Consider the following 25,693-nt stretch of genomic DNA (forward strand, 5'->3'; position numbering starts at 1 on the left):
ATAGACCTGGCTCTAATGCCACTGTTGGACAACATTGCATGGAAAACAAAAAAAGTTCTACGCACACGCAAGATCTATCCATGGAGATGCATAATGATACGTCTCCAACCTATCTACTTTGCCTAACGCTTTTCCTCTTGTTTTGGACTCTAATTTGCAAGATTTGAATGAAACTAACCCCAGACTGACGATGTTTTCAGCAGAACTACCATGGTGCTGTTTTGTGCAGAAATAAAAGTTCTCGGAATGGAACGAAACTTTGTGAGGACTTTTTATACAATAAATAAGAATTTCTGGAGCCAAGATCCACCGGAGGGGGGCACCTGGGTGGGCACAACCCACCAGGGCGCGCCCACCCCTCCTGGCGCGCCCAGGTGGGTTGTCCCCACCTAGTGGCCCCACAAACCCTGAAACCAACGCTATAAAATCCTATTTTTCCAGAAAAAATCAGGGAGAAAGAATTATCGTGATCCACGAGACGGAGCCGCCGTCACTTGCTGTTCTTCATCGGGAGGCCAGATCTGGAATCCGTTTGGGGCTCCGAAAAGGGGGATCTCCGTTCTTCGTCATTACCAACCCTTCTCCATCGCCAATTCCATGATGCTCCCCACTGGGAGTGAGTAATTCCTTCGTAGGCTCGCTGGTCGGTGAGGAGTTGGATGAGATTCATCATGTAATCAAGTTAGTTTTGTTAGGGTTTGATCCCTAGTATCCACTATGTTATATGATTGATGTTGCTATGACTTTGCCATGCTTAATGCTTGTCACTTTGGGCCCGGGTGCCATGAACTCAGATCTGAACCGTTTATGTTATCACAATTGTATTCATGTTCTAGATCCGGTCTTACAAGTTATAGTCACCTACTACGTGTTTTGATCCGGCAACCCCGGAGTGACAATAGTCGGGACCACTCCCAATGATGACCGTAGTTTGAGGACTTCATGTATTCACTATGTGTTAATGCTTTGTTCCGGTTCTCTATTAAAAGGAGGCCTTTATATCCCTTAGTTTCCAATAGGACCCCATTGCCACGGGAGGGTAGGACAAAAGATGTCATGCAAGTTCTTTCCATAAGCACGTATGACTATTTACGAAATACATGCCTACATTATATTGACGAACTGGAGCTAGGTGTCGTATCACCCTAGGTTATAACTGTCCCATGATGAATATCATCCAACAAGTCACCGATCTTGCTAAGTTACTACTGCTGCTATCACTGTTGTACTTTCTACAAAATTACTGATATCACTGTTACCATTACTGTTACTGCTGTCACTACTATCAAAACTATCATATTACTTTGCTACTGATCACGTTGCTGCAGATAATTAATCTCCAGGTGTGGTTGAATTGACAACTCAGCTGCTAATACCTTCAAATATTCTTTGGCTCCCCTTGTGTCGAATCTACAAATTTGGGTTGAATACTCTACCCTCGAAAACTGTTGCGATCCCCTATACTTGTGGGTTATCAAGACCTTTTTCTGGCGCCGTTATCGGGGAGCATAGCAATATTTGTTGAGTCACTTGGGATTATTATCACTTTATCTGTATGAAGAATCTAAAGGATGCTAAGACTAAGATTTTTCCCTCAAAGACGAGGGGAGGTAAGGAACTACCATCCAGTTCTGCTTTAGATTCACCTTCTGTTATAAGTAAACTTGCAACACCACCACATGCTATCAATTCTGATATATCGCAAGTTATTGATGCTACTTCTGCTATGGATAATACTTATGATGATGCTAGTACATTTCTTGATAATGATGATGTGCCACCTGGCGAATTTCTTGATGAACAAATTGCTGGAGTAATACAACATGATGTTGTTGAATCTGATGATGAGCTTGAAACTGAAACTCCTGAAACACCTGCTAGAACTAGCCCTCCTAGATATGAATTGCCTAAGGTACCGGAAGGTTATGTTATGAATACTTCACACATGCATGACTGACTTGGGACGATCCCATAGGAAGCAAAACTAACTTTCTCGAATTCACGGCGGCAACTTGCACCAAATGCACGTGAATTAGAGGAAATCACTTCTTTCATCCAAACATAGGCTTCATGAACATGACACAAAGGCATTGCTTACAAAGTTTCCAACACTAGCTTAATGTTCAACACAATTATGGAGAAGATAACAATGTTGTCGATGGGCTCAGCAACAATTCATCTAGGTTTCTATAAAAATGGAATTCCACAATTATGTGAACAAGGTGATAGCATCGGTCAGACCAAAAGATGTAATGGTGTATGCTCGAGGGATCAACCACGAGTAAGACAACATTACGAATATCGTTGGTTCTGAGTTGATTTGATGATAGCCCACACTCAAATCAAAGTTTTGACAAGATAATTGATCGAACAACTGATCACGAGGACCAATCGATGAAGATGTCATCTTTCTTCAACACACACACACACACTCAAGAGATATCCATTTAAAGAGAACTAAGTTGGGAAAAGCTTTATCTTCCAACTCTCCAAGTTGTTGTTTAGCTTAACCAACTAGCTCAGGGATATCCAACACAGATCCTTGGAGAAAGGGTGGTTTATAGAAAAACCAACTTGATCACGAACTCAACATAGCGGTCAGGTGACAACCTGGTAATACTTCCGAGAAGATATTCAGAAAATCACGAGCCACCGATATGCACAAGAGAGTGATGGATTGACACAATCCTAGCTCATTGATCGAGGAGTGCACCAGGGAAACTGGACTAGGTCGCATGATAAATCTTATGATGTTGATTCAATAACCAACACGCTAAGAATGAAATTATTGTCCATTAACTACCAAGCAACACGATTGCTAGGAGTATTGATTTCACAAATCATAGTTCACTTGTCAGCATTCCGGTTACGACCAACACGGAGACCAAGGGATGAATAATGATGGCGAGAAGTATCACTGCATCAAGAATTCATAAGAGATGGTGCAATTCTCATGACAATCCTGACATAAAGGGGGTAATACTCCATGGTAGAACATAATAGAAGTTGGATTAGCATTCTTGATCTGGGGAATACAACTACTTTGACTAGTCCAAGAAAGGGATGAGGTGCTGGAGTTTGTTTCTCCTAGTTATTCCGGAATAGAATGGCTTGACGGACCAGAAGAGTAAAAGTCATTGATGAACACGAATGCTCACATAATCTTGACTATTAATTGATAGACGAAGGTCAGATAACAACTAAAGAGGGACAACTCAAAGGAACATATATCTTTCTGAGCTATGGATGCATAGATTAGTATGTCGAGCAAAGCTCAACATTTCTTCCGGATAACCCATGCAGAAAGGTAGAACTGGCAGATTCACAATGTAGAATGGAGAACTCATCAAGAGCACTCTAGTTGTGATCTTTTGGTTCAAAATAACTTCTGCCATAAGCAGTTCATGGTATTTGGAAGAAGGAAATACCACGAACCTCGAGGACTATCGCAAAGGTTACTAATATCCTAAAGGAACTAGCAAACACTACCAACACGAGGTAAGTAGAGTGAATCTTGTTCTCAAGAACCTAGAAAAAGAATACCTACTAACTAATAACATCACAAGATGCTTTCGAGAATGGTGGCCAGAATCATCACACTGGGGATATAAGCATTGCTAGATTATTGTGTGGTTCTCTAGGATACCCTAGTGTCATAATAATAGCTCGAACATATATGTCGAGGCAATAGAGTACCTCAACACACTGCTTAGTGTGGTTGATCTGGCCCAAAGGAACATCGGGAATGGGAAGACGGGATTTGCAAATGCATCAGACTATTTAGAAATCTGGGATGACTCGGACAGCATAACGGCTGTAAATGCTTGAAAATATTTGAGACATCCTGCAAAATGGTAGCATAACCACTCAACATCACAAAATCAAGGTTTTGAGATCAATTGTCAACACACGGAAGTAGTAGGAATTGAACTGGGGCTTGAAACTATCAATCCTATAAGTCTATAGATTAGTAACACGTGATCCTGATAGAAGATGAGAAGCCTAGTTCTTAATCCTCGTAGAAGAGAAGAGGATGACTCAGATCAGAAGGGCATAAGGTAAAGGAGTAAAAAGAGCCTTACGTTCCCATCCACAATCAATTCCCTTATATAACTAAAGCATTTCTAGACTCAACTTCGACCAGTTTGGCTTGGTAATCCTACAGGCAGTCAGGCTCTGATACCAAAGCTGTCAGGACCCCGATCCTAAGTCACACCGATCTAGCATGTAACACACATATCACTTTGCGGCCTCACGCACGGTATTCCCACGGGTGCCACCTTACCTGGCCCAGGACTATTTGCGCCTTTTGGCTCACGTATATGATAGTGTCACTAGCATTCGTGTGACACAGAACCCGGGCCGACATGACTAGTCGTAAACCCAAAGTGGCACTAACTTACAGGGACAGTCATACATGACCCAGCAACGAACGTGTCGGTCATCTGCGAGTGAATCCGGGCTGTAGCAGCTGGGCTAACAGGACTCCGGAGAATTCGGGCTATAGCAGGCTAACAGGACTCTCGTAGACACCGCGTGACATTTCCCCGAAGGGACGGACACAGGAACAAAGAAGGACACATGCCGACCAGCCTAAGTGTTCCGGAGCAGTAGCAAGATACCATGGCTCAGTGGAAGCACTAAGAGACATTTCCTAGTAAGAGAGGCTACCAAGGATAAACAACTAGGTTGTCGGATCCCACACATATCAATCATTTCAAATCATACACACAATATGCTCGATATGTGCAAATACAACATGGCATCACAACAAAACTCTACCACTCAAGTATTTATTCATTAGGCTCCGAGGAGCCAGATATTACAAACATGGGTCTGATGACCCAGCATTTAAGTCATACAAGAAATAAGCACAAGTGGAAGCTTAACTTGTCTGAGTACAGACAACTACAAATGAAAAGGTTGAGAAGCCTGACTATCTACAAGACCCTGCCGAGGGCACAAGATCGTAGCTGAGGTAACAAGCTAAACATCGAAGTCCACGCAGAATTACTAGCGAGACTGAAGTCTCTCTGCAAAAACATAAATTAAGCAAACGTGAGTACAAATGTACCCAGCAAGACTTACATCATAACTAGCTACATATGGATCAGTATCAACAAAGGGATGGTGGGGTTTAACTGCACCAAGCCAGCTTTGACTCAGTGGCTATCCTGAACTACATCTGCAAGTAACTCTTTTGGGGTGGCGCACACGAGTCCACATATTCACCAAATCAATACACCACTATGGATCTGCTCCCGTCTCCCTACGAGAACGCCATCCACAGCACTCACGCTTATCTTGCGCATTTTAGAGTATCCACTTTCACTTGTCTATGACTATACAGGCAACCAAGAAGTCCTTTACCGCGGACGCGGCTATTCGAATAGATGATGTTAACCCTGCAGGGGTGTACTTCTTCACACACGCTCTCGCCACTTACCGCCATGTACATGTTATGTATCTCAGCAACCTTCAAGCGGAAGCCTGGCGAGGGTGTCTGATGAAGCTATGTACCTAGGGTAGGGTCATAGGCCTGACCTAGACACCCTCCCCTAGGACATCACCCTAAAGTCAGAAGCATTCAAGGGATATCATCATCCACTTGACCAGAAGCATTCCACTCGGAAGATTCAAGGTCATTCGACTAGAGATAGTACTCACTCGACCGCAGCATTAGTCACTCGACAACCAGAAGGTCTAAAACCGCTCTGAACAGCAACGGTCGGGCATTTACATTGTAGACTTAATGGTCATTCATGTATCTTTATTGTTGGCGTTACCAGTAACGCCCCCTCTTTATGTACCTTAAACCCTGTGTAACTGAGGGCCGGAGGGGTCCGGCGAACTCTATATAAGCCACCCCCTCCTCAGTGACGAGGGTTCGCACCCCCTGTAACTCCACACGCATATAATCCAGTCGACCGCCTCTGGGCACCGAGACGTAGGGCTATTACTTCCACCGTGAAGGGCCTGAACTCGTAAACCTTGTGTGTACAACTTCACCATAGCTGGGATCTTGCCTCCTCATACCTACCCCCATTCTACTGTCAGTCTTAGAACCACGACAGTTGGCGCCCACCATGGGGCAGGTGTCCTAGCAACTTTTTGGTGAGGTTGCGATTTTTTCGATTCCCATTATCATGGTTTCCGGCGGTGGATTGGCTGAGGGCCGCGAGATCCGTCTCGGCGCGCTCGTCTTCGTCGCCGACGACTCCGCCTAGCTTCAGGAAGCTCCCCACGACGTCGAGACGCTCCCCGTCCACGGGGCGACGCACTTTCGCGCGTGCGCTCGCGGCGTCCTTCTCCGGCAGCCGTCGACCAAGTATCGGTTGGCTCCCGTGGTGTCTTCGCTCCCCGCTATTCGCCGACGCAAGCGATACGATCGGTCGCGGCTTCAGCGGTGGGTGAAACACGCAGTGGCTCGTCAGTCGGCCACCCCACATGTCGCCGCAATCGAGCCCGACGAAACTCTCTACGGTCTGTTCGACTGGCTTCGTCGAGACCGCATCCGAGTGCGATAGCAGCGACCCTGCGGCTGAAGTTTTGATGGTCGACGGACTATGTAGTCCGCCTGGCTTCCGCCGCGATGACGGCAGTGATGGTGGCGGCGATCCGTCGCGCGTTCACGAGGAGTACCGCCCCGAACCCCTTTCTTCACAGCAGAGGGAAGAGCTTCGCCGCCGCAACATGGATGCGCTCCACACGCCCATCGTTGGGGTAACCTCTGAGGCTCGGGCATTGGAGGAGGTGCGCCTGGCCAATTTGGCTGAGCGCACTCGGCTTGGTAATCTTCAGCATGCACTCGACGAGCATGCTCGACAGCGGATTCCCGAGTCCAGTCGACGACAGCTTTTTCCGCCTCAACCTCAGGTATACCGCACTCCAATTCAAAATCTCACAGCTGCGGCCCATATAGCGGAGTCAATTCAGCCTTCCCAGTCGGAGGCTGGTAGGGGTTTGATGTAGATCCAGGCCTTACTCCGGGCAGCAGGAGAACAGAACTCAGCGGTGTCTCAGTCGCGGAACAGGATTCATAGCAGATCCGTGATGACAGATACAGTTCAGTCGGCCCACAACCCAAGATCGTCCCCGCGGCGTGAGAGACGTGGGCACCGGCAGGATCAGAACAGGAACCATGAGCAGTATGATCACTGACTCAGCCGCGATGACCATCATCGAGTGCCCACACCTCCCCTGAGGAGTGGATCATATGTGCCCCGGCGATATGATGGCAGACGCCCGCACAGTGGCGAGCGAAGAATACCAGCCGACCCAAGAGAGCCGGGCTTTGATGCGAGATCTATTCTCGTTCAAGGTCTAGTCGACAGGAATAGAGCACACAGAGAGGGCCTTGACAGTGATCACCCGACTAGTAGCAGAGTCCATGTTTCAGGTCCAGAGTGTTTCAGCAGAGCCATCAGGGCTGCGGAGATTCCTCCCAACTTCAGGTTGGCGACTGGAGTCAGCAAGCTCACTGGTGAGTCCAAGCCTGACACTTAGCTTGAAGATTACCTAGTGGCTGTGCAGATTGGTGGCGGCAACGATGAAGTGGCCATGAAGCATCTTCCTCTGATGTTGGAAGGTTCGGCCAGAGCATGGCTGAATCAATTGACAGCAGGCAGTATATTCAGTTGGGAGGAACTTCCCCGAGTGTTTGTCAGAACTTTTGAGGGTACTTGCAAACGGCCAGCAGGATTAACAGAATTGCAGCATTGCGTGCAAAAACCGAATGAGACTCTGAGAGATTACATTCAGAGGTGGACCACTTTGCATCACACAATGGAAAATATGTCCCAGCATCAAGCAGTTTGTGCCTTCAAGGAAGGCGTTAAGTATCAAGAACTGGTCCTGAAATTCGGTCGGACGGGAGATATGTCTCTGACTTGGATGATGTAAATAGCCACTCGGTACGCTAACGGAGAAGAAGAGGATCGACTCCGCAGTGGAAAGAGCAAACCAGTCGGTCAGGACACTGGTGGAGGCAATTCCAATCGGAAACAGAAGCATAAAGCCGAGCCTGCAGGGCCTGGTGAAACTGCGGCAGTGATTCAAGGAAAGTTTAAAGGGAAACCTAAGGGGCCATGGACCCCCAAGAAAGTGAAAGATCAAGCCGGAAATGATGTGTTGGATTTACCATGCCACATTCACACCAAGAAGGATGAAGAAGGTAATCTGATTTATCCTAAACATACCACTCGACAGTGTCGAGTTCTGATCCAGCAGTTTCGAGAGAAGCAACCCAATGAGAAGGAAAAAGAGTCAGACAAGGATGAGGACAAAGAGGAAGATGATGGTTTTCCCAATGTCAATTCTACCCTGGTGATTTTTGCTGATGTTGAGAGCAAAAGTTGATTGAAAGTGATAAACAGAGAAGTGAATATGGTTGCTCCGGCAACGACAACATACCTGAAGTGGTCACAAATAGCTATCACATTCGACCAGTCTGATCATCCTGCTCGCATAGCCACTCCAGGGAGGCAAGCATTGGTGGTCGACCCAGTCGTTGGGGGCACTCGATTGACCAAAGTGTTGATGGATGGTGGTAGCGGTTTGAATATCCTTTACGCTGAAACCTTGAAGGGGATGGGCATTCCGATGTCCAAGCTTAGTGAGAGCAACATGAGCTTTCACGGCGTCATCCCTGGCAAGAAGGCTGAATCACTCGGCCAGATAACCCTTGACGTGGTTTTCGGTGATTCAAAGAATTACCGTAAGGAAAAGTTGACATTTGAAGTAGTGGATTTCCAGAGTGCTTATCATGCTATATTGGGGAGGCCTGCATATGCACGCTTTATGGCTCGACCATGTTACGTGTATCTCAAATTGAAAATGCTTGGTCCCAGAGGAGTGATCACGGTCACTGGCAATCAGCAGAAGGTAGAGGAATGCTTCCAGAAGGGTTCTAAAATTGCCGATGCACAAATGGCAGCAGTTGAAATGGAAGAGTATCAGAAAAATGCAGATCCGAGTGATTTGTTGCGAGCCAAGAAGCCTGCCACAGATTCTGCATTTCAGTTGTCCGGTGAAACAAAGTCGATCCATATTCACCCGACCGATCCTAATGCTGCTCCTACTCATATCTCGACATCACTCGACAGCAAATAGGAAGAAGTGCTCATCCAGTTCCTCCGTGAGAACTAGGACATCTTTGCATGGAAACCTTCTGACATGCCGGGTGTACCCAGGGGACTAGCTGAGCACCATTTGCGAGTCGACCCAAAAGTGAAACCAGTCAAGGAATATCTTCGACGGTCCGCCGTACAGAAGAGAAAGGCAATTGGCGAGGAAGTGGCTCAGCTCCTGGCAGCTGAGTTCATCTGAGAGATTTACCACTCCGAGTGGCTCGCCAATGTTGTCATGGTCCCCAAGAAGGACGACTCACTTCGTATGTGCATTGACTTCAAGCATATCAATCGGGCCTGTCCGAAAGATCATTTCCCTCTCCCCCGCATCGACCAAATCGTCGACTCAACTGCGGGGTGTGAGCGTTTGTCTTTTCTGGACGCCTATTCCGGGTATCATCAGATCCGACTGTATGGACCCGATGAGATAAAAATAGCCTTCATCACTCCATTCAGGTGCTTTTGTTATGTCACCATGCCATTCGGTCTCAAGAACGCTGGTGCCACATTTATGAGGATGATTCGGAAGTGCCTGTTCACTCAAATCAATCGGAATGTGGAAGCATATATGGATGACATTGTGGTCAAGTCGCGTAAAGGTTCCGACCTACTGACTGACCTCGCTGAAACCTTTGCCAACCTGAGAAGGTATGATATCAAGCTTAATCCGTCGAAATGCACATTCGGAGTTCCAGGAGGAAAGTTACTCGGTTTCCTCGTTTCCGAACGAGGGATCGACGCGAACGCAGAGAAAGTTGGGGCCATACTCCGGATGAAACGCCCTGTGTGTGTGCATGACGTTCAGAAGCTTCCTAGTTGTTTGGCCGCCTTGAGTCGATTCATCTCTCGCCTCGGTAAGAAGGCATTGCCTTTTTACTGACTGATGAAGAAATCTGATAAGTTCGAGTGGACTCCTGAAGCTGATGCAGCGTTTGCAGAGCTCAAAACCCTGCTTTCCACCAAGCCAGTGCTTTCTGCCCAATCAGCAAAGAGCCTTTACTGCTTTATATTGCAGCCACTGGACAAGTTGTCAGTACAATACTCACGGTTGAGCGGGAAGAAGAAGGAAAAGCCTATAAAGTTCAGCACCCAGTGTACTATATTTTTGAAGTCTTGACTCCGTCCAAGCAATCATATCGCATTATCAGAAGCTTGTTTATGGAATTTACATGACCACGAAGAAGGTTGCGCATTATTTTTTAGATCATTTCATTATAGTCGTCAGCGATGCACCATTGTCAGAAATTCTAAACAATAGAGATGCAACTGGTCGAGTGGCAAAATGGGCGATTGAACTCCTTCCATTGGATATCAAGTTTGAGGCAAAGAAAGCTATCAAGTCCCAAGCAATAGCAGATTTCCTCGCCGAGTGGGTTGAGCAGCAACAACCGACTCAGATTCACTCGGAGCATTGGACCATGTTCTTTGACAGATCCAAGATGTTGAATGGTTCTAGTGCTGGGGTGGTATTGGTATCCCCCCGAGTAGACATGCTCAGCTATGTTCTTCAGATTCATCTTGATTCCTCCAACAATGAGGCTGAATACGAATCACTTCTGTATGGGTTGCGTATGGCCATTTCACTTGGCGTCCGTCGCCTAATGGTCTACGGCGACTCAGATTTGGTGGTTAATCAAGTAATGAAGGAGTGGGACGTTAGGAGCCCGTCTATGACTAGCTATTGTAATGCTGTGAGAAAGTTAGAGAAGAAGTTTGAGGGGTTAGAGCTCCATCATATACCTCGACTGAAAAATCAAGCAGCTGATGATTTGGCAAAGATAGGTTCCAAGCGTGAGCCTATTCCCAGTAATGTGTTCTTGGAGCATCTTCACACGCCGTCTGTCCAAGAGGATCCCTTCACGGAGGATTCCCCACAACCTAAGAGCCCTACTGACCTGACCGAAGTTGAAATCCCAGCCGTGGTCGACTTGGTCATGGAAGTTTGGTCGTCATACCCGATTGGACAGTGCCGTACATTGCATATATTCTCAGGAAAGAGCTCCAGAGGATGAAGAGGAGGCCCATCAGATTGTCTGTCCATCTAAAGCTTTCTCAGTAATGGGTGGACAACTTTACTGAGAAAGTGTTACCGGAGTCGCTCAGAAGTGCATAACACCGGAAGAAGGTCGAGTGATCCTCAACAACATCCACTCGGGGACCTGTGGTAACCATGCGTCCTCTCGGACCATTGTGGCCAAAGCATACCGAGCGGGGTTTTATTGGCCACGAGCGAATGAAATGGCAAAAGACATAGTCGACAAATGTGAAGGTTGACAGTTCTACTCCAACATGTCTCACAAGCCTGCATATGTCCTGAGGACCATTCCGCTCGTCTGGCCTTTTGCTGTCTTGGGATTAGATATGGTTGGACCTCTGAGGACAGGCAGGAGTGGCTTCACTCATGTGCTCGTGGCAGTTGACAAGTTCACCAAATGGATTGAAGCCAAGCCTATCAAAAACCTCGAAGCAAGTACTGCTGTCAGCTCCATCAGAGAGTTAACATTTAGATATGGTGTCCCACACAACATCATCATAGATAATGGGTCGAACTTTGATTCTGATGAGTTCAGAGCTTTTTGCACTTCCCAAGGCACTCGGGTCGACTATGCTTCAGTCGCCCATCCTCAGTCGAATGGACAAGCTGAAAGACCAAACGGATTGATTCTCAAAGGACTGAAACCCCGATTGGTGCGTGACCTCAAGCATGCAGCAGGCGCCTGGGTCGTTGAACTTCCATCAGTACTTTGGGGATTGAGGACAACTCCTAATCGGTCGACTGGTCGAACTCTGTTCTTCTTAGTCTATGGGGCTGAAGTTCTGCTTTCGAGTGACTTGCTTCACAATGCACCACGAGTCGAGCTTTTCTTAGAAGATGAAGCAGAACAGGCTCGGCAAGATGTAGTTGATCTCCTAGAAGAGGAAAGAGAGATGGCCCTGATCCGGTCGACCATTTATCAGCAAGACCTGCGTCGATTCCGCGCCAGAAACGTGAGGGGTCGAGCATTTCAAGAGGGAGACTTGGTTCTTCGAGTGGATCAGCAGAAACCACACAAGCTCGCTCCTGCTTGGGAAGGCCCCTTCATTGTCACCAAAGTGCTCCACAACAGAGCATACCACCTCTACAATGTCGAGCACAATAAAGACGAGCCACGCGCTTGGAAAGCGGAGCTGCTCCGCCCCTTTTATACTTAAGCATTCAGACTGTTGACATGTAATAAGAAATACCTTCTAGTTTGATTATCAAAGACACAGTTTTACAGTCTCCTAAATGATTGTTGTTCCTTTTTTATATATTCTAAATCCCCCAGTGGGTGCCTTAGATGCAAAACCGCTTCGCCTAAGTTTCAAAAAATAAAATCCTACCGAGTGAAGAGCAAGCCTCTCACTCGGAGGCTTAGCTGCGAATCCGTTTCGCCTAAGTTTAAAAAATCCTACCGAGTGGTGAGCAAGCCTCTCACTCGGAGGCTTAGATGCGAATCCGTTTCTCCTAAGTTTAAAAAATCCTACCGAGTGGTGAGCAAGCCTCTCACTCGGAGGCTTAGCTGAAGTCCAGTACTCGCCTAAGTTTAAAAAATCCTACCGAGTGGTGAGCAAGCCTCTCACTCGGGGGCTTAGCTGCAGTCCAGTACTCTCCTAACTTTGAAAAAATCCCACCGAGTGAAGAGCAACCCTCTCACTCGGGGGCTTAGCTGAAGTCCAGTACTCGCCTAAGTTTAAAAAATCCTACCGAGTGGCGAGCAACTGTGGCACCCCGGCTCAGAGAAAACTGGAATGCCCTGTATTCCAGCCTAGAGATCGAGGTGAAGTCTTCTAGAATACGGCACTGCTTAGCATAGAACAAACCAGCTTTCTATTAATACACGAATATGAATACAAGGTCTCCGATATTACAATGAATAACATCGGTACGGCGACACTACGCCATCCTCAATTTCTCTATGCAAGCAGCATAACAAGTTGAGGCATTGGAACAACTACTTGCAGCGGAACAACGAACGGCGATGATGGACTCCAATCCGCAGGGACTCTGGCTGGAACGTTTATCCTAGCTCGCGAACACAGGAACAACACCAAACAAGCAAGCAATCCAGGCACGACCTGCAAGCTGGCATGACACGCCAGGTTAGTACATTGAATGTACTTGCAAGCTCACAATAACCAGAAGCATTCAAGACAAACATCAGCATGGCATTTACAGGTTAAGCAGGAATTAACATGAGATCCGCATAACAACATGACATGAGCAACATGAACATGATACAGCTAGAACAACATGAGCATGGCATGAACATATGAATCTGACGATACTAGCATGCAACGTGATGACACTATATGCACTACTTATTCTACTTGGGTTACCTCGTAACCATCACATGCATCACTTACCAACCTCGGACATTACAAGATCATCTCAGGATCAAATCAAGCTTGGTATAAACAATACCATAGTAATCATCAAATGACCACAAGGAGCTTGATCTTTACCCACGATTCTTGCACAACATCACGGATATCCAACAACTCGGTATCCTTGATACCACGGTGATCATTCCAGCGATCACAACCATGACCAACACTTGGTCTCAAACGGTGATCTTTTCGGCGATCACAACCAACTTATCTCATCATCGAACCGGGGTTGTTATTAAGCACATTATTATTAATACTGTTGACTCACGGTGTGACAGACACGAACTGGGCCCTTATCCGCGGGCGTGGCTATCGATAGATTTAATATACACTCTGCAGAGGTTAGTACACTGTACCCACACTACGGAACCCATGGCCTCACACTCCCATTCGGGTGGACCAACAGCATTCCGACAAAACCGATCTACTGCCATGACACTCTCTCGGGCACTCCGACTCACTCCCCACTGGGCTAGTCCTGGGTGGCCCCGTGTCTACCAAAGACACAACGACCACCGTCATGGCCAAAACGACCCTCACGGGGACCGTCCCTCACGGGTACCGGATCCATAATAACAACAACGGGCACACAAGGTTATGTCCGCCTACCTGATCAGGGTAGCGCGCGCCCATAACATTCCCTCATTGGAGGCACCGGCGAGAGGCACGACAATAGACCTAGTTAGGACCTTCCCATAAAGGTAAGCGTGGTTGCACTGGTCAGTTTCGATATGGTGGCACCATGACTCAGCCAATAGTTGTTCAAGTTCAATTTAATCCGGTTAAACTTGAATGCAATATGCTGAGCCATGATAAAATAACGTGATGCAAGGACAATGCATGAGCATGATATCAACATAAGCATGAGGGTACAACATAACTATCCACCATATCAACTATGAATAATCTCCAACTGAACATGGCATAATGACGAGCATAAATATTACAAGTGCAACACTACTCATAGCATAACATGACCACTAGCATCAACCAAAATACCATGTGAGAACTCATCAATAACATTACCGAGTAACACTTAACCAACTAACAACAAAGGAACAATGCATATTAATAGTACTCGGTAACCGACGTTAGCCATGCACCGAAGAACATGACCAACCCAACATGTACTACTATCAAGCAGGGCAATATTAAAGTAATACTAGCAACTAGCAGGGCATGATAACCAGGTGCATAACAACATAGCAAGCAAGTAAGAACTAACCTAGAAGCTTTACCGAAACAACGATAACCATATTTTAAACAAGCAATCATTTAATAAATATTCAAGTTGAAAACAATGGCTATTGCATGACTATCATGCAAGTGGGTATTGTGGCTTGCCTGGGGTGGATGAAATCGCCGAGAAGGAGTGCGGGAAGCTCACGGAAAGAATTGCCGGAAAACGTTCTCTCTCGAAAGGGGCTAATTAAGCGCAGGGAAAAATGGTCATTTTCAGAATGTTAACACATGGTGAAAATGATACGAACAGAACGGGCTCGACGAAACGAAGACGTGGGCTTTGGAATCACCTCATTTGGAGTTGGGAGCAAAAAGATATGAAGTGTTTTCTGCCAGGGACCTATCTGTAATGAAAATATTTTCAAACAGGGCCTGGACAGAAAAACAGAAAGCGTATTAGAAGGAAATACGTTTTCCAGAAGCGAAAACACATTCTGGGCTGAGCTCAAAGAGAAATACGCTTTTGATAAGCGAAGACGTAACCTGGTGGATTACGCCTCCACTTATCCAGCATGGCAAAGGTGGGGCCGGCTTACCGAGCCACTGACATGTGGGGCCGCAGGGTCCACGCGAGGTCAACTACCTCCTCCCGCTCCTCCTTCTTCCTTCCCCGACGCCGTGCGCAGGGCAGAAGAGGTGTCGCCGGCACCGTGGCTCGCCGGGCCGACTCCGGCCATCCCCCGAGCCGTGCAGCACACCGACGAGCTTAGGGAGACAAGCCGCACCCGACTTAGGGATCTGCCCACGCCAGAAAACAGTGGAGCAGAGGGAACAGGGAGCTGCAGCGGAGGAGAGCTTCGGCCTCCGGGGAGTGCGTGGCAAACGGCCACGGGAGGAGGAGGAGAGGCGCTGGGGTGGCTCCGGGGTGAGGATGGAGGTCTCTGGTGGTGGAGTGAGGGAGGGAGGAGCTCGGCGTTGAGCGAATTTAGGCCGAGGCCGAGGCGGGCACGATGGCAATGGAGGGAAGCAGAGAGCTCTATGGGCTCGGGAGAGTAGTGGGGCAGGGTCCTGGGAGGTCGAGGAGTGGCTTGGTGAGGTCGAGGGCGCCCGGGGCTGCTTAAATAGCCAAGGGGAGGGGTGTGCTGTGCTGGCACCGCCGCGGACGCGTGTCCGGCGCCGCGGAAGCGTGCCCATGCGCATTAGGTCGGAGGTAGACGACGATGGAGGCACAGGGAGAAAGCTCACGGGGAAGAGGCGGCCAAGGGAGCGCATGGAGGATGACGACGGCGACGAACCGAGCCAAACCGCCACTGTGCGCCTGTGGGCACGCGGCGGCTTGCGTCGGTGAGGAAGCTGCCGGAGGGGGAGCGGGGTCCAGGTGATCAGCTACGACGAGTGGAAGACAATGGACATGCTCACGCGCGCTAAAACAACGAGGGGGAAGCGGACGAAGCAGAAACGGCGCCCTGCACGCGGCCACTGCGCACAGAGCGCATGCACAGGCACGCCATCGTCGTAGTCACCACGTGAACCAGGGCTTTCAATGCTCTACAGCACCCAAAACATTGTATAGCTGATAGTCCTTCCAAGATAGGTTTCAACTCCGGTGGTAGATCAATGAAACACGCTCTGGTTAAATGGTAAGAACCCTCTAAAGTTTACTATAGTAAACTTGATCATGAAACAGTGATCAACTGAGGTGAGATTAGAGCCAAATGAGTTGTCTGGGGTGTTTGGGTTAGGAAGTACTACCATAGTGGGGAGTTTGGCAGGAAATGGACCAAGATTTAATGCACTTGCTTTGCAACTGCATAATCTGGTCCAGATACTTGATCAGGAAGGTGCACTCACGTGGAGTGTCAAATTGAGCTCAAATTGGGCAAGGCAAAGTCATTTGGTCCTATTAAGATGCTCAAAAAGTCTCATACCAATTGGCCAAGCCAAACTGGTACTTGCTTCACAAACATCTCCTCTAGACAGAAACTTGCAAAAATTCTAGAGGAATAATGGCTTGATAAACCATGCCCAAAATGGGTGGAGGTAGGTTATATGGATAATAGAAGGCCTAGAAAAATTGACAGCCATAATGGAGCAAGATAAAATATACTTGCTTCACAAACTGAAATTTTGGACAGAATCAAAGGATTGAAGATGAGCTCACATGGAGGCATGACATGAGCTCTACTTTGGTGGAGGGCTATGATATGATGATATGAGGGAGCATGCAAAAGGGCAACTCATTTGGATATGCCTAGCTTGCACCTCCTTCACAAAGCTTCTTTCTGGATAGAAACTTTGGAAAATCATAATTAAATAATTACGAGGCAAATTAGGTTGCATTTTGGCATGTGGCAATGATATGGACAGGAAAAGGTGTCCAAGGAGTTTGAGGTCAATTGTGAAAATTGAAATAGCACTTGCTTCACAATGTGCCATTTAGGGCAGAATAGGAAATGAATTATTTGAGCATGATGATAAACATGACAAATGAAATATTTTGCCATATTTGAGAAAGATATTACCCAAACAATTTATGTGAATTATTTGGGAATTTTAGGAGTGATGGAAATAAAGGTTGCTTCACAACCTAGGGCAATTTGAGTTATTCCTTTAATAGAAAAGGAATATTCCCAATAAAAAGAATATTGGGATTTGGGCTAGGATGAAAATGACTGGGTCTAGGGAAGGATTTGGGTATGACAAGCCACTGTGGAAGCAAAGAAGAGTTCATCTTTGTAACACCCCGCATGTAACTTGCCATATTTGTAACTCCGACTCTTGCCATTTCCGGCTATGTGTTATGATTTTCCCTCCGTTGTCGGGTTTTGTTTTTCGTTTTTGCATTTTTTGTCATGTCATGCATTTTCATATCATGTCATCATGTGCATTGCATTTGCATACGTGTTCGTCTCTTGCATCCGAACATTTTCCCCGTTGTCCGTTTTGCAATCCGGCGCTCCTACCTCCTCCGGTGCACCCCTCTTGTTTTGTTTCGTGTGAGGGTGTCAAACTTTCTCGGAATGGACCGAGGCTTGTTAAGTGGCCTTATTATACCACCGGAGACCACCGGTCAAATTTCGTTCAATTTGGAGGTCGTTTGGTACTCCAATGGTTAACCGGGCATCCGCAAAGTCTATTTGTGTGTGCAGCAAAAACCCCTCTAAAACCAGCCCAAAACCCACCAAACTCTCTTCCATGCTCTAGGTCGTTCGATCACGATCGTGTGGGCAAAAACCGCACCTCATTTGGAGTCTCCTAGCTCCCTCTACCTATAAATATGTGGGCATCCCGAAATACATTCGCAGTCCAAACCCTAGCTCCGTTCCCTCTCCGCCGCCGGACACGTCCGGACCCGAACCGGACGCGTCCGCCGCCGCGCCCCGGCGAATCCGAAGATGCCACGTGTCGCCGCCGCCTTCTCGACCGCGCCGGCCCGCGAGCCCGCCGCGGGCCCGCCGGCCCGTTCACCGCCGCCCGCGCCCCGCACCTGCCGCCTCCACCGCGCCCGTGCCGCCGGCGCCCCTCGCCGCCTCTCCCCCGCGCTCTCCGGTGCCCTCCTTCGTCGCCGGCCCGCCGCCTCCACTCCGACTCCGGCGGCCGGAGCCCCGAGCCCGAGCTCGAGCGAGCATCGCAGATCGAGAAGACACTGTAGCGTTGACTTCTCGCCCCCCCAATTTCTCTTAAGTCCTTCAATTTTCTCAGCATGTGCACTTGTTCGCGATGCCATAACTCCTTGCATGTAGGTTCGATTCGCGCGTGTAATATGTCAAATTGTTCGTCTCGTGATGCTCATCATTTTGTTTAATTGCATCATGTTCATTAGAGGTCATCTTGATGCCCAAATCTTTGTTGGAAGAGGGCTAGTTGCTGTTATCTGCTGGTTCTTATCGGAACTTGGAGATTTGTCATTTTTGTATCATTAAATCTGTGCATCTTTTGGGCATGAGCTCTGCATGTATTTTGAAGTATGCCATGCCATCTTTCCAAGGGTGTATGCCATGTATTTTTGTGATCTTTGTGGTTGCTAGCACAAGGATGCAAAGTAGGCCCCGTAATATTTCTGATTTCAGGGACTTAGTGATTTCTCTAAGTCCTCGTCTGCTGTTATTTTGTTGTCATGTAAACTTGATGCTACAGAGATATCCATGTATATTTTAGAGATATTCAGTAAGGATGTTTTGTACATATAGTTGTAATTGATGCATTCCTGCAATTGTTTGCAATTATGTTGTGCCATAGCATGACTCAATCTTGCTCTACGTTTTCTATAAAATATTTCTGGCAGATTCTTAACATGATATGCAATTTTGCCAAGCTTATTGTAGTTGATCCATACATGCTATGCAATTGTTCTTGCTATTGTTAGCTTCATAAACATGCCATCTTGGTTTAGGTATGCTTGGTTTGTCATGAATTGCTCTGTAGTGAGTGCATCAAGCTCACAAAGAGGCCTACATATTATTATTTCTGCCATGCTCTGTTTTTTGCTAAGTCTGAAACCTGATAACGAAACTTGCTATGTTTACATGCTTGCCATCATACCTTCTGCTCCTTTTTGGCTTATGGTCAGTAAGGAACTTTTGTCATGTGCATCTAGTAGAACACTGCCATTCCTTGTTTTGCTATGTTAAGTTCCTGTAGCATGTTGATTTCATGCTCTGAACATTGTTACCTGATGCTGTTTACTGCCATGTCCAGTTCTTCACTAAGTCTGTGATCCTGTTATCTTTTGCACTTTTGCCATGCTTGTTTGAGCTTGAGCTGTTATGAACTAGCCATAGCTCAGTGTTCATCTTTTGTCAAGCATCTCCTTTAGTTTACTGCCATGTTCTTTGTTGTTATGTTGGAGTGCTGTAGCTTTGTTGCTTGTTGCATTTTAAGTGCTATCATGCTGTTAATCGCAGTTTCGCGTCATTCTTGCTTTGCTTGCCATTTGCAAACCGTGCATCCGATTCCGGTGATCTTTATATCGATTTCGACCGAAATCATCTCATCTTTCCAGTGGCATGCTTGGTTTGCCAAGTTACTGCCATGTTCATCATTTTTCCTTCCGGAGCACGCATATGCATCGCATATCATATCTTGCATATCATACATGTTTTGCATCATGTTGCTTGTGCCTTCCTCGTGATTGATTGTGGTTCCGTTGCTTGTGTTCTTGTCTTGGGTAGAGCCGGGAGATGAGTTCGTGAACGAGGAACCTGTTGAGTACGCTTACGAGGATCAAGCTTTCGACAACTCTGAGAACCTTGCAGGCAAGATGACCACCCCTTGAAATCACTTCTATCTTTGCTTTGCTAGTTGTTCGCTCTATTGCCATGCTCCGCTACCTATCACTTGCTATATCATGTCTCCCATATTGCCATGTCAGCCTCTAACCATCCTTTCCTAGCAAACCGTTGTTTGGCTAAGTTACCGCTTTTGCTCAGCCCCTCTTATAGCGTTGCTAGTTGCAGGTGAAGTTGAAGTTTGTTCCATGTTGGAACATGGATATGTTGGGATATCACAATATCTCTTATTTAATTAATGCATCTATATATTTTGGTAAAGGGTGGAAGGCTCGGCCTTATGCCTGGTGTTTTGTTCCACTCTTGCCGCCCTAGCTACTGTTATACCGGGATTATGTTCCTTGAGTTTGCGTTCCTTACGCGGTCGGGTGATTTATGGGACCCCCTTGACAGTTCGCCTTGAATAAAACTCCTCCAGCAAGGCCCAACTTTGGTTTTACCATTTGCCGCCTAAGCCTTTTCCCCCGGGTTTTCGCGAGCCCGAGGGTCATCTTTATTTTAAACCCCCGGACCAGTGCTCCTTCGAGTGCTGGGCCAAACCGAGCGATGTCCGGCGCCCCCTGGGCAACCAGGGTCTATGCCAACCCGACGTCTGGCTCATCCGTTGTGCCCTGAGAACGAGATATGTGCAGCTCCTATCGGGATTTGTCGGCACATTCGGGGGCTTTGCTGGTCTTGTTTTACCATTGTCGAAATGTCTTGTAAACCGGGATTCCGAGACTGATCGGGTCTTTCCGGGAGAAGGTTTATCCTTCGTTGACCGTGAGAGCTTATGATGGGCTAAGTTGGGACACCCCTGCAGGGTTTTATCTTTCGAAAGCCGTGCCCGCGGTTATGAGGCAGATGGGAATTTGTTAATGTCTCGTTGTAGAGAACTTGTCACTTGACCCAATTAAAATACATCAACTGCGTGTGTAGCCGTGACGGTCTCTTCTCGGCGGAGTCCGGGAAGTGAACACGGTCTGAGTTATGTATGACGTAAGTAGGAGTTCAGGATCACTTCTTGGTCATTGCTAGATGACGACCGTTCCGTTGCTTCTCTTCTCGCTCTCATTTGCGCAAGTTAGCCACCATATATGCTAATTGCCGCTGCAGCTCCACCTCATTACACCTCTCTTTCCTGTAAGCTTAAATAGTCTTGATCTCGCGGGCGTGAGATTGCTGAGTCCCCGTGACTCACAGATTCTACCAAAACAGTTGCAGGTGCCGACGATGCCAGTGCAGATGATGGGGTCGATCTCAAGTGGGAGTTCGACGAGGAACGTGGTCGTTACTATGTGTCTTTTCCTGATGATCAGTAGTGGGGCCCAGTTGGGACGATTGGGGATCTAGCATTTGGGGTTGTCTTATTTTCATCTGGATTTTGACCGTAGTCGGTCTATATGTTTGTATTTTGGATGATGTATGAATAATATTATGTATTGTGTGAAGTGGCGATTGTAAGCCAACTCTTTATCCCTTTCTTGTTCATTACATGGGATTGTGTGAAGATGACCCTTCCTGTGACAAAACCACTATGCGGTTATGCCTCTAAGTCGTGCCTCGACACGTGGGAGATATAGCCGCATCGTGGGTGTTACAATCTTCTTCCGTTTCCAGACCACATAGCGACGGAAAAAGGAAATCTCAGGAAAAAACCTCAGAAAAACAAAAGAAAGAAAAAGGGCCAAAAATCAGGCTGTCACAAACCTTACCCCCTTAAAGAAATCTCGTCCTTGAGATTTGGTTGCTCAGGGAACAAGTATGAAGATACTGACTTAAGGAAACTGTTTCCAACTCGGGTATCCTTTTTCTTATTTTTGTTCCCACTAAATTTTTATCTGACTAGCCCTGGGGTGGTTTGCTTTAATATATCCATACTCTGACAGATCTTACCTTGCTTGTTGATGCTTATACATGCTCCAATTTCTTTTAAGATCTGCTGACTTAGGTATGTGTGATTTGTTATCATGCTGAAATACAGGCCCGTCTCACAAATCTGTGAGTGATTTCCGCTGGGTGTGTCATCCGGCACTGACAATCTTTCATGAAGTGGTGATTACATTTTTTCTAGTGGACACCCAAGCTCTAACTCCTTGCATTGGGTTTCTCCACTAAATGCAGGCCCTTCAGGCTCCAAACAGTGAGTTGGGTCATAACCGCTTTCCTGACAGATTCTGGCTTATCGCGGAAGTTCCTGAATCATCTTAACTGGTTCCACTATCTTGAGTATCGGATCCGTACCAAATATTTGATTGTCGCCTGTTGTGGCTAGCATAAGAGTTTGACCTGTATGATAATATCTGCAGACTTGACTGACGGTGGTTCTGCACCACGCGGGTCTTGCAACAATTTTCATACCTGCATCACTGGTCTTGCTCCTTCATTATTGTTTTCTTGGCCTGGATCCTTGGCTGAAAGAGCTGGGTCATATTGCTTCTTCGTATCACCATAGGTAATGTCGGTGCAATTTTTCGGCAATCGCAGCTTATCCTCATTTTTCTGACAGGGTACCCAAATAAATGGCAGGTTCAACACCCCTCAAGTTCTGACCGCAGGAAAATGAACATCCAAACCTTTGCAAGAAATCGGCAAATAAATCAGTAGCCACCAGAACGGTCTTTACAACTCAGATCTGGGACATTACTGAAATAACTCAACCACGGCTCAAGACGGCCGAAAAGCAGCTCAGAACATGAGACCGGGTTGATAAGAAGAAGGTGGCAACTCCCTAAAATAGCCAAAAAGTAGCTATAGGGCTACTGTCACAAAAAGAAACTCAACAGTTGTACGAGACGGCCTAAAAGCAGCTCAGAACTCGTGACAGTCGTTGAAGAGAGAAATAAAAATCGGCATCCACCCCGGATAGCTAAAAACAGCTTAGATCACAGGCGCGGTGCCGTCATTGGAGAAAAAGGGGACAAGGGCTCATCAGGATCATTTTCCAGGTACACAGGTACTTGCATTGAGCTCATTGATGTCGTCAATCCTCATAATCCTTTGTCACACTACGGTGTATACTGGTTTTCTTCTCTTAACCATCCTCACATGGTTGTCAGATCCTCATCCGAGTGACTTGTAAGATCTTGGTGGTATGCTCACCGCATATATATGAGAATCTGATTCCCGAGACACACGTGTATTCTGACTGATTCTTGCTTCTAACCGAAATGTTGCGGATCTGATTCTTGGGATTCACTGCCATATGCTATCAATTCACAGCGTACTACCTTGTACCAATGTCTTACTGAGGAAGATTGGCTGGCTTGTGCTCGAAACTTTCATCGGATAGCTTGCTGAAGAAGACTGGATATCGTGCTTCAGAAGCTTACTCCCTTAAAGACTTTGCTGGGGAAAGACTCTGTACCTTATGCCGGAAGCTTTTGCGGTTGCTTACTGAAGAAGGCAGAGTACCTTGTACGGGAAACCATCCATGTATCATACTGAGGAAGATAGATGAATCTTGCCTTGGAAGCTTCTCGGGTATCTTGCGAGGGAAGATTGGGTTGCTTACACCAGAAGCTTCTTATTGTGATATGCGGACCGATTTCCACATATATAACCATCTTAAATTTTTTGTTATTGATTTCTTGTATGAAACGGGGTTTTGCAGGACTATCCTCCTTTCTGAGTACATGCCATATTTTTTCTTTCTTCCAGGTACATCGGGTTCCAAAATCATCCTCAACGAAAAATTAAACTTGTTTCTGAGCCATACCTTTGATAATATTCTGTCAACCTTGCACACAATTTTATCTTCTTGCTGATTTGATCATTTCTGCTATGAGGAGTGCACGTTGAGAGAGACTTGACACTCAGTAACATGATCAGATATCCCCCAATCTGAATGCAGTCGGTTGAGAATTCCATACTGTTGTGAGGAGTACACGTTAATGCCAACTTTATACTGACATTCCATCCAGGATTTCTTTTGTATTCAGACGAGCTATTTCCAATTTCACTACAGTCTGCTGACAATTCCATTCTCTTTAGCTGAGTTTCCAAATATATGTATTTCTTGCTGACTCTTCGGGTCCGGTGTCGGCTGACGAGCAACTTTAATAGGGGAAAATTTGGAACACCGGAGGCCAAAAGAAATGACTAAAACAAAAGCACACAAGCATACTACTAATATAATTAATCAAGCAATCATCACATATTACTACTACTCACACCATAATATGCATGCACACCTAAGCACACAAATCGCGCGGAAACTCCGGTATTACGGTCTAATATGCTGTGGCGGTGTGCACGAAAATTATATCCATGTGTGGAAGGAGTTGGCTTAACCGAAGCTACACCAAGCACTGGGTGAACAGTGGCTGGATCTGGATGGATACACAGGCGAGGACGGACTTGACGATCAAGTAGCGAGTCACAACCACATCATCATCAAGCGTACGAAAGGGATTCATACACGTCCAAAGAATAGAATGACTGGGTAGGGTAGCGGTGGAAAAACAAGGCTCGCTGGCTTTGCCCTTTTTTTTGATAACCAAGATCAGTAAGGGTTGACAGAGGGACGAGATGGATGGCATGATTCGGGATAGAAACAAGTTTATCACCGAAATAATATGTGTGGGTGGCGGAAAAATATACGCGATACCTGAGCATAACTCCTGCAAATGGTTCCTGGAACTCTGGGTACCAGGGCATCACTCTGCTGGGACAGAGATGACACCGAACACTAAAGAGCAGACATGCTAGAAGGGGGGTGCAGGCGGTGGACTGAAAATGATGCCGCTTACACTCACAAGATCAACCGTTAGTGACAAAATAATAATCTATATGCATGCTATGCGACAACCAAATGCAACAATCAAGTGCAACAAACCAACTGGGGTCTATACTACCGCTTTCTAACGTTCGCGCGGGCTAAGGCATCCTACAGCCAGACCTGCTCTGATACCAAGCCTATGGCACCCCGGCTCAGAGCAAACCAGAACACACTGTATTCCAGCCCAGAGATCGAGGTGAAGTCTTCTAGAATACGGCACTGCTTAGCATAGAACAAACCAGCTTTCTATTAATACACGAATATGAATACAAGGTCTTCGATATTACAATGAATAACATCGGTACGGCGACACTATGCCATCTTCAATTTCTCTATGCAAGCAGCATAACAAGTTGAGGCAGCGGAACAACTACTTGCAGCGGAACAACGAACGACGATGATGGACTCCAATCCGCAGGGACTCTGGCTGGAACGTTTATCCTAGCTCGCGAACACAGGAACAACACCAAACAAGCAAGCAATCCAGGCACGACCTGCAAGCTGGCATGACACGCCAGGTCAGTACATTGAATGTACTTGCAAGCTCACAATAACCAGAAGCATTCAAGACAAACATCAACATGGCATTTACAGGTTAAGCAGGAATTAACATGAGATCCTCATAAAAACATGACATGAGCAGCATGAACATGATACAGCTAGAACAACATGAGCATGGCATGAACATATGAATCTGACGATACTAGCATGCAACATGATGACACTATATGCACTATTTATTCTGCTCGGTTTACCTCGTAACCATCACATGCATCACTTACCAACCTCGGACATTACACGATCATCTCAGGATCAAATCAAGCTTGCTATAAACAATACCGTAGTAATCATCAAATGACCACAAAGAGCTTGATCTTTACCCATGATTCTCGCACAACAACACGGATATCCAACAACTCGGTATC

This window comes from Aegilops tauschii, chromosome 6 (assembly GCF_002575655.3).
Source record: "Aegilops tauschii subsp. strangulata cultivar AL8/78 chromosome 6, Aet v6.0, whole genome shotgun sequence".
Lineage (NCBI taxonomy): Eukaryota > Viridiplantae > Streptophyta > Magnoliopsida > Poales > Poaceae > Aegilops > Aegilops tauschii.